Source organism: Octopus bimaculoides, chromosome 29, assembly GCF_001194135.2.
Source record: "Octopus bimaculoides isolate UCB-OBI-ISO-001 chromosome 29, ASM119413v2, whole genome shotgun sequence".
NCBI lineage: Eukaryota > Metazoa > Mollusca > Cephalopoda > Octopoda > Octopodidae > Octopus > Octopus bimaculoides.
This window is the reverse complement of record NC_069009.1, coordinates 8,717,543-8,730,029: the sequence shown is the minus strand read 5'-3', so window position 1 is coordinate 8,730,029 and position 12,487 is coordinate 8,717,543. Positions and strand designations below refer to the sequence as shown.

Below are 12,487 nucleotides of genomic sequence, written 5' to 3'. Positions count from 1 at the left end.
CTCTCTGAAGTTTAAAAAAAAAAAAAAAACCTATATAAAAATGTTCTTTAAAAAAACAAACATGCTTTCTACACTTTAGTGACACAAGATGCCAAAAGATAAGCCCATTCATCCAAAATCGCTTGGGTCAGCCTTGTTTGTATGTTTTAGTGTAAGGGTCAAGTGTATGTGAATGTTTGGGAGTGTTTATGGGAAGGTTTGGGTAAAATATTTGTGTGAGAGTTTGTATGTTTAAGTGTATAGTGAATTGTATGTATATATGTGTGTATATGTTTGTGTGTGTGAGTTATTTTTAAGTATGCTTTATTTATGTTTAATTTTGGGGAAACTTTTTTATTTCAATAAAGTGTGTCAATGTCCACCTGATTTCTGCTCACCCTTGTTACCTTCTAATCATTATGCATCCTAAATACGCTCATGCATGCACATTGCACTTTAATTACCTACAAAATAATATTCATTGCACAAATTAATTTTTATTGACCAAAATAGACCACTATTTCTCAGAATTATACTTTAATTCAACTGTCTACGGAGGACTCTTGGAAGCCCAAAATAGGGTCGTTGGTAATAGGTGAACGTCGAAAACTTCTCACACTCCAAATGACTCAAAGTGGAAAATCAGTGATAAAAAAAACCTCTGCATTTGAATTTTTCAACAGAAAAAACTTTTATGCACAGTATGTAAAGATGGCTGAGATGTAAAGATGGCTGAGATGATTGTGCATCAGTATTTATTCAGGATGTGTAGAAGGTTCATTGTTCGAAGGCGTATTTGATCTTCACTATACGCACGGAATTCAGTCATTGTGTAAGATGGCTGTCAAGCTTGAATAGTTATAACGACAGTGTGTTCGAGGTCGTCAGTTTTTGTGGTGGCTTGGTCAGGGTCACCGGTTTTTGTTCGAAGATCTAGGGTCTCCCTTGGTTTTACTAAAGAGTGCTATAAGTACAAGCACAAATCACATACACATTTCCATCTCTACACATATACACTCTCCCTGTTTATACAAGTCACTCACAAACTAAACAAACATTGATCACACAGTATTTAAATTACTTAAATTAAATTAATAATAATAATATTGATGTTAACAATGACGATGAAAATTATTCTCCGTTGCTGCCTGCCATCTTTTGCAAAAACTGCAATGACAGTTTCATTTTTCCTCTTCAATGCTTTAATGTCCTCACTTTTCTATTATCACACTTCTGCTTCACCATGGTGTGGCTGCACTTTGCATTGGCACGCTGTTAAAGAGGAGGAAAAACAAAGTAGAATCAATTAAAAAGTTTTGAGCCATGCAACGAGAAACCAGGAGACCAGCATCGTTAAACGATTCCATCACACCGTACCAGCCTTCGTCCTCTTGCTCCCACCTCCTCCACCACATTCTAGGGAGGCTAACTCGTATCCCCCTATTTCTCCCCAACCCCTTCCACCATCAGATTTGGCCGGTATTAGTCCTGCTCATCCTTTTATTAACCCCACAACTCCCATAAATAACCAGCCTACCGCCAATGCCTCCTCCACCCCCAGCTGAACCCTACCACCAATATTAACGCTCTTTATCCACCTCCCCTCTCTACCTCCATTGTTAACCTCCTTCCACCTCCCTTTATTTACCTCACCACTCCCGTTACACACACACAGGGCTATAGTAGGAGACACTTGGTGTCACACAATGGTGCTAAATCCAAAACCATATAGCTAAGAAACAGGCTTCTTGTTACACAGACAGGATTGTATTTTCTGCAACAGAGGTTATAGAAAAAAACAAAAGGTAAGTATATAACCAGCTTCCGAAAAATTCTAATTACTAATTTGCATTTTATGTATATCTCTTTTAGCGTACCATCATGCAAAAGATAGAAATTTCTTTGGGATTTTGTTAAATTTCTTTCCAATTTTTCCCAGAATATTTTTAAAAAGCGTAGTTAAGATGTGGTAAATTTATAATTTGTTAAACTCGATTTCGGGAACTTGGGAAATAATGTTTTATCTTAGTTTTTTTTTTCTTGTGCTATCAACTAATCTCATCTCCTAATATGCTGCAGATGATTTTTTATTCCACAAAAATCGGAGTGGGTGGGGTAGAGTGGACCCTCAGACATTCTTCCCTTACCTCACCCAATTGGGACCCACATCTCCTAAGGATGGCCCTGGGTGGGTGGGTAGAATAGAGATGCCTGAGATAAATGATCTGAGTAGAATATAGGAGAGGCTCAGGGCAGGGGTTGCAGTATGTATGTGGATGGGTCTTCTTGAGTACAGCAAGATGCCAGATATCTCAGTTCTTAATCATCTCCTTCATAAAGATCAGTGTCCTGAGATCAGCTTTCAGTGCGTCATTCCACGTCTTCTTGGGTCTCCCTCTTCCACAGCATCCATCCCTTTAAGTGATTGGCACTTCTTTTTGCAACTTGGCACATTCATATGCATCTCACAACCAAACCAACACAGTCTTCTCTCTTGCACTCTGCATCTAATTCCTCTTAATGCTCAACTTCTCTCTCAATACATTCTGTCACACATGTACACTGACATTGCACATCCAGTACAGCATACTAGCTTCATTCCTCTCTAGTCTTCATGCATCCTCTGCATTCAGGGCCCATGGCTCACTACCATTTAGCATTGCTGTTTCTACACATGCATCATACAGTCTTCCTTTACCTCTAAAGAGCCTCCAGAGCATTTGACAAAATCAGTTCAAGGTTCCTGTGCATCTTCTACCTACACATACTACTTTCTGATAACATTCCCATTATTCCACTGCACCTCTTGTATGTCTATGGCTTACATTGGGTACACCATATGGAAATTCCTGCCTACACATTTCACACATAATGAGCAGGGATACCTGATGGGAGTACAATTCTGTCTGTTTTCTTGCTTACTAGGACCTTATTATTTGCTGAGTTAATCTTAAGGCCCTTCAAAATATAGGTCCTGTGGTCGATTTGTTTGACTAAAACTCATGAAGGTGGTGCTCCAGCATGGCCACAGTCAAATGACTGAAACAAATAAAAGAATATGTAATTGCAGATATCAGAATCATTGGGATTTTTTTTTAATGAAGCTGGTGGGATCTGAGGGGGAAATTGAAACGATTGGATAAACAAATTACATTTTATCAACAAGACAAAGAGAGACATGCAAAGTGACATATCACATCCTGGTTGCCCGCAAGAACCAGTTTTAGTGTGCTGCTCATTTAGTCTTTGCTTAAATACGCTCCTCAATACCTACAATTTTAAGAATCTGTTTACCCAAACAGCAGTTTAAGTAAACTTCATTGACTACTACTACTACTACTACTACTACTACTACTACTACTACTCCTACAACCAATAATACTAATATTCATTGGTTCGGCAGATGTTGGGACAATGTAAATCTGTGGTGAAGTGACTTCAACATATTCTTCCCAGCTTTTTTTTTTCTGTTTTTTTAATTTTTTATTCAAGGTGGTAGTATATATTAGAAGGTGCATGGCTCAGAGAATAGAGAGCCGGGTTCATAATCATGAGGTAGTGAGTTCAATTCCCAGGCTAACCTGTCTGTTGTGTTCTTCAGCAAGACACTTTATTTCACATTGCTCCAGTTCCCTCAGCTGTAGAAATGAGTTGTGACATCACTGGTGCCAAGCTGTATCGGCCCATGCCTTTCCCCTTGGATAACATGGGTAGCATGGAGAGAAGGGAGGCTGGTATGCAAGGGGCAACTGCTGGTCTTCCATAAACAACCTTGTCCAGACTTGTGCCTCAGAGGGTAACTTCTAGGTGCAATCCCATAGTCATTCATGACTGGAGGGGGTCTTTACCCTTTATTAGTAGACAATTTATGGAAGATTTGGCTGTTATTTCTTGCAGAACAAGCACCATGTAGAGCAGTGTTCTCAACTAGGGTTCATATAAGATTTTTGGGGAGTCCACACAACAAAATATATATTCATGAATATTCTAGCAATGAAAATAAGAAGGAAATGATACAATCGGAAAATGTGAATCAATGGGATTTTGTATAAATGAAGCTGGGGGTGGATTGGAGGAGGAAATTGAAATGATTGGATAGAAGGTTAAAATTTATTTTTAAGAGAAAGATTCATAAAGTGACTTGGCAAATGAGGAGAAACAAATTGTAGTTCACATCCTGTTTACCTACAGGATGAGTGTGTGTGTGTGTGGAATATATATGTCATCATCATCATCATCATGTATATTGTATATTTCTAAACTTCTTTATATATTTATATTTTCATTTTTATTTTCTAATAGGGGTATCTTATTTCCCTGATAAGGGGATTGTCGCACACTTTTAGGCTTGGTCCCCACTTGACTGCTAGCTTTCACCTACAGCTCCTCGTAACTGTTTGCATGCAACAGCAACCACACCCTGGGCCGGCTAAACTAGGTGAGGTTAGCTGACAGGTCTAAAACCTTCAGTGAGTAAATCAGGGTTTGCCTAACCTTAGCATGTGAAGACTGGTTCCAGTCGACTGGGCAGACAAGGCCAAAAGTGGTCCAATGGCTAAGAAGGCGATTCCAGCAGGCATTGTGGAGCACTTAAAGCAGAGCAAGATGTTCTGGTCATCCACTGCAGCAGGGAGGTCTCCAGACTTAACAGTTCTCCATGCCACTGGATCTGAGTCTCTTCTGCTGAGGGGCTGGGTTTGTCCACATGTAATGACTCTTCCTCTTGCACAGGTGTCTGTGTATCCCAGCCCTAACTTCCCACTGAAGTCCTGTGGGGACGGGGGTATGGTGAAAGTGGCAGGGGTAGCCACTGGAAGTCATAGTTGCAAACCTGCTTGGAGTGGCCTGGGATTTTGGTCATTGTTCATCGAGGTCAGGGAAGCAGAACACTTTGTCAGCATCTCAGGCAACTGAGCAGCCTTTTTAGGAATGTACTGCTCACCCAAGTAAGGGAGGGGCCTAGAGAAAGTGGACTAAATAAAGCTTGACATAAACCACCTGACCAGTTCACTGCAGCCGGCAGACTTACCCACTTGCAGTTGATTCCAACTGAAAAAGAAGAAACTTATCATCAGGACATGGAATGAGGCTTACCCTTCTAGACTGTGACAATGTCTCAAGACCTCAGAGAAGGACAGCCCTTGCAGCCAACGAATTGCTGAGGTACAACACTGACATCACTGCTTTGAGTAAAACCAGACTGGCCAAAGCGGAATCAGTGACCAAATCTGATGGGTACATCTTTTTCAGAAAGGAAGGGCCCAGAACGAAAACTGCATCCACAGGATTGGACTTGTCATCAAGATCAAACTCCTCAAGCAGATTCCCAGTCTCCTGACTGATGTCAATGAAAGGTTGATGACGATCTGCCTCCCCATCAGCAACAGGTGGTTTATCACTGTCATCAGCACCCATGCCCCCACTATGACATCCATGGAGGAAGTCAAGGTGCAGTTCTACACCAACCTAGACACTCTACTACAAACCACGTCTGCCACTGACAAGCTTACCCTGCTGGGGGCACCAGAGGTCGGCAGTGATAGCAGCGAGTGGAAGGGAGGGATCAGGGAACACGGTGCAGGCAAGATGAACAGCAATGCACTTCTCCTACTGAGCGAGTATGCAGAACATGAACTGCTTATCACAAATACAGTCTTCAGACAAGAACACATGGATGTACCTCCAATTCAAACAGTGGCATCTCATAGACTACATCAATACCCATCAGTGAGACAGCAGTGATGTCCTCACCACCAGGTCAATGCACAGTGCAGATGCTGGACAGAGCACTACCTTGTTTGAGCCAAACTCAACATTCACATAGTCCCTCACCACCCTAAGCTCATCAAGCAGGCCTTCAACACAGAAAGGCCCCCAGCCTACCAAATACCATCAGGACTTCCAGAACAGACTTGATGAAAGATTCAAGGCAACAGGGCCATGCTTGCACCAACAGATACACTCATTAAGACAACCAGCTAACAACATAACCAGATTCAAGGCAACAGGGCCATGCACCAACAGATACACTCATTAAGACAACCAGCTAACAACATAACCAGATTCAAGGCAACAGGGCCATGCACCAACAGATACACTCATTAAGACAACCAGCTAACAACATAACCAGATTCAAGGCAACAGGGCCATGCACCAACAGATACACTCATTAAGACAACCAGCTAACAACATAACCAGATTCAAGGAAACAGGGCCATGCACCAACAGATACACTCATTAAGACAATCAGCTAACAACATAACCAGTGACTTTTCACTGGTTCTTCATCAAAACCAGTGAAGAACAGCATATTTGGACATACAAATGGTCATTTGTTGATTCCTGTTGCTGTTTATACTGAGGCTATCTTTGGTCCAGCAAACATAGGATTAAACCACTACAACTTTCTGTATGTCAAAGACTTCATTATGGTTGGGTCCTGCATGAATTTTAAGACTGCAGATTGTGATTTAAGAAAGATTTATCTGTTACCAGACCACCCATGACCTGTTGGGTCACCTGGAAAGTCTGAGTTTCCCCGCAATGGAATTTTGTTTCATGGATTTATTTTTTCTTTTCCAAGTTATTTCGCATACTTTCAATGTATGTGACATTGAAATCACACACATAAACGGGTCCTTTCCCCAAAAGAGTAAAGATTTAGCTGCTATTTCTCACACACCCTGCCACCACATAACAGGTATTTCAGGTCCTTTATCATAAATAGCTGTTATGTGGTAGCAGGGCGTGCTAGAAATAGCATCCAAATCTTTGGAGCTGAGATACGTTGACTGCACTTGAAAACATTTTTGTAATGGTATTCCCTTGGGACAATCTTTCACTTTGACTCACAGAACTGTCATCAGATCAGCTGGTTCTGTTCATTAATTTCTGTAAAAATTTGTTATTTATTTACTTTTGTTTTAAAGTGAAAGATGTATGAACATGTATACAAAATAGACATGTGTGTGTGAGAGAGAGAGTGCCACTTACACATACATGAGAACACACACGTTCACTCACTCACTCTCTCTCTCTCACATACATACACACATACATACAAAAAAAGATGTATGTACGTATACAACAACACACCCCTTCACTCACTCTCTCTCTTTCACACACACACATCCATTTCATATACATGTACATACATCTTTCACTTTCTCCTCTCTTTCACTTTAAAACAAAAGTAATTTTATGGAAATTAATGACTTGAAAATAATTAAAAAATATTAAAATATTGTCTGTTTAAAGAAAGCTAAAATATAAATACCTACAATACAAAACGACTTACATTTTCGAAATCACATTCACTGAAAAATATTTCTAAATAATTAAAATACTGTGTGTGTCAAAAAGTCAACGTTTTCCTTTCCTTAGAGAAGCAAGGACTATGTGTGTGTATATGTCACAGATAGTGGATGTATGCTTGTGTTGATTGACATGCCATGACATTCATTATATGTGTGCATATTCTGTATGTGTGTATGTGTGTTGATGTCACAAGTAAACACAAAAATTGTGTTTACTTGTTTTCGTTAATAAATAGAGGTCCAAATGTCACAAAAATTTGTACTGCAATGTTGAAGGTAAGTATGAAAATAAATATGCAAAAAACATTAAGATAAAATATACTGTTTCTGAGATATTTCAGGTACACACAAACATCCCTAGAGTTTTAGTATTATTAAGATGAACTGAAATAAAGATTGGAGTGTATGAGGTGATAAATAGAGGACTTCAAGCATAGCACATCAGCATGGACAAAGTCCAATGACTGAAAAAAATTCAGAAAATAATGAAAAGATAATTTATTTGTCTTTTTAGGAATATAATTTCAAAATTTAGAAATAAAAAAAAACTGAAACAAGGAAACTCTTTAGGGGTTCTCAGCCATTTTAAAAAAATATCTATGGACCCCTTTGATTACTATTTTATTCTGGTGCCTCCTTCCACCCCAACTAGCCATTTGATGTTTAAAACTAGTTTTATGGACATTTCTGTTTTGTTTTTTCACATATTAACTTGTGTGGGTTGAATTACATAAAACATCAGAGAAAGAAATTTAGCTGTTTCTGGCCAAAAATCACCCAACAGTAAATCAAAACCATTTAATTCCGAGATTTATTTATGTTTAACAACTGAATGAATTTAATAAAAGCATCTCAATATGAAACATCTTGAAAATCGTCCAAACTGAATTCCTCCTTGAGCGACATGTTCTTCCATTCAAGTCAACACAGAATTACAGATAGTATCTATGGGATTTTTATTTACTATCGGATGACTTTTGGCCAACCCTGTATGCCAATACATACATCTGAAGCAAAATTTTTTCAGGGGCCCTTAAAATACTATTGAGAATGCCCAACTTACGATTTTGTTGTGTGGACCCCAAAAATTTTATATGGATCTTCAGGGGCTATATGAGAACCAATAGTAAGAAATAACAGCCAAATCTTCCATAAATTATACACTAATAAAGGGTAAAAACCCCCTTCGGTCATGGATGACCATGAGATTGCACCTAGAAATTTACCCTCCAAAGCACAAGGTTGTTTATGGAAGTCCAGCAGTTGCCCATACATATCAGCCTCCCCTCTCCATGCCATTATATGTACATAGGGTAAAGGATAAAGGACCCTTCAGTCATGAATGACCATGGGATTGCACCTTGAAAGTTACCCTGCAAAGCACAAGTTGTTCATGGAAGACCAGCAGTCAACCCTGCATACTTACTCCATGCCATTGATGTTATCCAAGGGAAAGGCAAAGGGGCCGATACAGCCTGGCACCAGTGACGTTGCAACTCATTTCTACTGCTGAGTGAACTGGAGCAATGTGAAATAAAGTGCCATATATATAACACACAGCTCGGCCTGGGAATTGAACTTATTACCTCATGATTGTGGGCCTGACTCTCTAATAACTGGGCCATGCACCTTCTAATATACACTACCACCCTGAATAAAAAAATTTTTTTTTTAAAAACAGAAAAAAGCTGGGAAGAATATGTTGAATAATAATTGTATTAGATGGTGTTTAGAAGGGCATCAAACTTTAGAAACCATGCCAAAGTGGACACTGAGGCATGATGCAGGCCTGTCAAACCGTTTAAACTATGCCAACATGGAAGACAGATGAGGATGATACATACATACATTTACATACATCATCCTCTGCCTCATCATTATTTAATGCCTGGTCTTCTTGCTGGCATGGATGGATTGAGAGAATCTGATGAGTCAGAGGACTGCACTGGGTTCCAATTGTCTGCTTTGGCATGGATTCTACAGTTGGATGCCCTTCCTTATGCCAACCACTTTACTGTGTATTGGATGCTTTTCTTGTTTATACAAGCACTTGTGAACATCATCTTCTAACTTGCAAACTCAAGGGCCTACCATGGCCCTTGTAACTGAAGGAGAATAGAAGAGAATGGGTGATGATTGTAGGAAGAGGTATGAGGAACAATAACTTTTGTTGCAACAGTTTGGGTATCATAGTAACAACGAAATCCTGCTTGTTACCCGAGTGAGGGCATATGGAAGGTGTAGTAAAGATCAGAGCAGTCGCAATTCTCCAAGGCCTGTGCCTGGAATGTCCCTAGGCTCACGAGTGTCCCTAGGCTCACGAGTATCCCAGGCAAACTGACTTTCTACATCCTCATAAGTATATATTCTTTTATTCTTTTACTTGTTTCAGTCATTTGACTGTGTCCATGCTGGAGCACCACCTTTTAGTTAAACAAATCGACACCAGGACTTATTTGTTAAAGCATGTACTTAATCTATCAGTCTCTTTGGTGAACCGCTAAGTTATGGGTACATAAACACACCAATACCAGTTGTCAAGTGGTGATGGGGGGGAACAAACACAGACACAAAGATACACACACATACGATGGGCTTCTTTCAGTTTCCGTCTGCCAAATCCACTCACAAGGCTTTGGTCGGCTTGAGGCTATAGTAGAAGACACTTGCCATAGGTGCCATGCAAGGGGACTGATCCTGGAACCATGTGGTTGGGAAGCAAGCTTCTTACCACACAGCCATGCCTGCACCTATTTATTTTATAAAATTTTGACAAAAAATGTAAAACCTGTAAATAAAGAACACAATTTATAAATACGAGAATAAATCATTTATTTATTATTTTGAATATCTCAAGCACACAATTGACGGGATGCCAGTAGCATCAATCAGTAATGACCTCACAGCTGTGACTAATGCTCCCTTTAAGAAACGCTGCCTATGTCTGTGACGTAGAGTCAAACCATCTCCAAAAATGAAGGATGATGATGATGATGATGATCATGAAGAAGGAGAAGTTGCTACTGCTGCTACTACCACCATACTTATTTTATTGACTCCCAAAGCATGAAAGGTAAAGTTGACCTTGGCAGAATTTGAACTCAGAACATAAAGACGGATGAAATGCATTTTGACTGGCATGCTAACCATTCTGCTAGCTCACTGCCTTCACCCACCACCATAATTATTGGTATCTCTCAGTGTCAATAATTCGATTCCACTGAATGCATTGTTGTAACAGACAGGACACCTAAAAATTCAGCCAAGGTATAAGAAGTATTTAAGAGGGACAAGAAGAAATTCTACCACTTGGAAAGAGGAATGCTATCCTGGCATTCTGCTTTCAAGCTTATTTCCATCTTCCAGACTTCATTCACAAGGTTTAAGTTACCCTAAGGTTTACAGTAAAAGATGACACTTTCTCAACTTGATGCTCAATGGGGTTCAACACCTGAAGTCATGTACTTGTGAAGTGAACTTAGTCCAATAACAACCGCATCCACAAAGTTGATCTCAGAATGTGAGGATCAAAATTAGGAACTCAGTCTAGTGCTGTACCCTCTGCTCTACTTCTCTTCATCCTATTACAGTACGTTTCTTTGTAAATATTCCCCTGCTTAATTTACATTCATTCAGCAGTGCTCAGAGTTCAAATCTCATTGATGTTGACTTTGGCTTTCATCTTTTCAGACCACTAAATAAAGTAGCAATCTAGAACTGTAAACTGAACAAATTGGTAGAGCATCAGACAACATGCTTTTTGTGGTGTATGTTCCAGCTCTTTGTGCTCTGAGGTTGACTCTGTCTTTCATCCCTTTATAGTCAATAAATAAAATATCAGTGAAGTACTGGGGCTGTTTCTTCTTCTTCTTCTTCTTCTCTAAGTCACATTGAAGAGTGTGAGGGAGGAGCATTCACATCACAGCCCCATCAGTTCTAAGAAAGAAGGATCAGAAGTCTGATGAGAAGTGAGAAATTCCCTTCTTTTCTTAAGCACCTACCAATTCATCTATCAGCTCCCTATATAAAGGACGATCTGGTGGGTGCATGTTAAGGGTGCAGGAGGTTGGTTGGGGAATCAAACTTTTTACTCATCCTTAAATCCTTTGTATATAGGATGGTGGTGGTGGTGGTGGTGGTGGCAGTGAGGGTGGTGGTGGTGGTGGTGGCAGTGAGGGTGGTGGTGGTGGTGTTCAGTGCCATGTCAGTCCTGACCCAGCAGCTCAAACACATTCCAATCATGACATTTCCATTTGTTTTCTGGGACCACATCATCTGATGTGTTTGTTCCTAAAATGGTTGGGTCCTAATTGGATGATGAATTGAGAGTTTCTTCTGGCAACTGTATGGAAATTCTCAAGGATGTATAATTGAGGTGCAAGTGAGGAAGTCAGACCCTATTTTACTCCACCATTCCCCATACCTCCTTAATTCCCTTGTATCAAATTTGTGTAGGGAGGGTTTGAACAAGAAGGTACATTAGTGGTAAGCAGGGAATCAGTTTTCTCCCTGTCCCCTGACCCCTTAAATCCTTATGCTGAGTCTGGGGAGGCTTTTGAGGAAGGGAAAAAACTTTTTTATCTTCTGCATTATCCCCTCCCCCTCCTTGTCTGTCAGCTCTCCCTTTACAGGAAGGCCTTGGAGTGTACGGATTATTAAGTGGTGTGACTCACACCTTTTTCTGCCTCACAGTCCTTCCTGTGTAACTTTGTCGCATTTAAACTGGCCATGTCCAGCCCAAATATTCTATCTGTTTTATGTTCAAGCCGACTGGTTCTGACCTCTCACACCTACCCTACAATGTCATTCTAAAATTAAACAATCACATTGTGGAAATTTCAAAGCTATGAGATAATCCATATGGCATAGTGGTTAAGAGCACAGGCTACTAACCCCAAGATTCTGGGTTCGATTCCAGGCAGTGACCTGAATAATAATAATAGTAATAACAACAACAACAACAATAATAATAATAATAATAGCAACAACATTGAAAAATACCTTAGGAATGAGAACCCACATTCAAAATTTCCCCAAGACACCTGATGAAGGCTGGAGGGTATATCAGCTGAAACGTGTAAACAACAAACAATATCCATCAAATGTAAATAATGCCATTGGGTTGGCAACTAAGTTCCCTCCGTGTTTTTAAATTTTGGAATTTATTTTTTACGAGAATTTTATTTTTGAAT

General features: G+C 39.8%; 1 long non-coding RNA gene across 1 annotated transcript; it reads right to left on the bottom strand.

Moving 5' to 3' along the window:
• Nucleotides 1-456: 456 nt before the first annotated feature.
• Nucleotides 457-7,570, bottom strand: LOC128251235 (uncharacterized). The gene is made up of 2 exons (XR_008267029.1): nucleotides 7,277-7,570; nucleotides 457-1,251 (listed from the first exon to the last, which is right to left on the bottom strand). It is a non-coding gene; the product is annotated as an uncharacterized LOC128251235 (long non-coding RNA).
• Nucleotides 7,571-12,487: the final 4,917 nt, after the last annotated feature.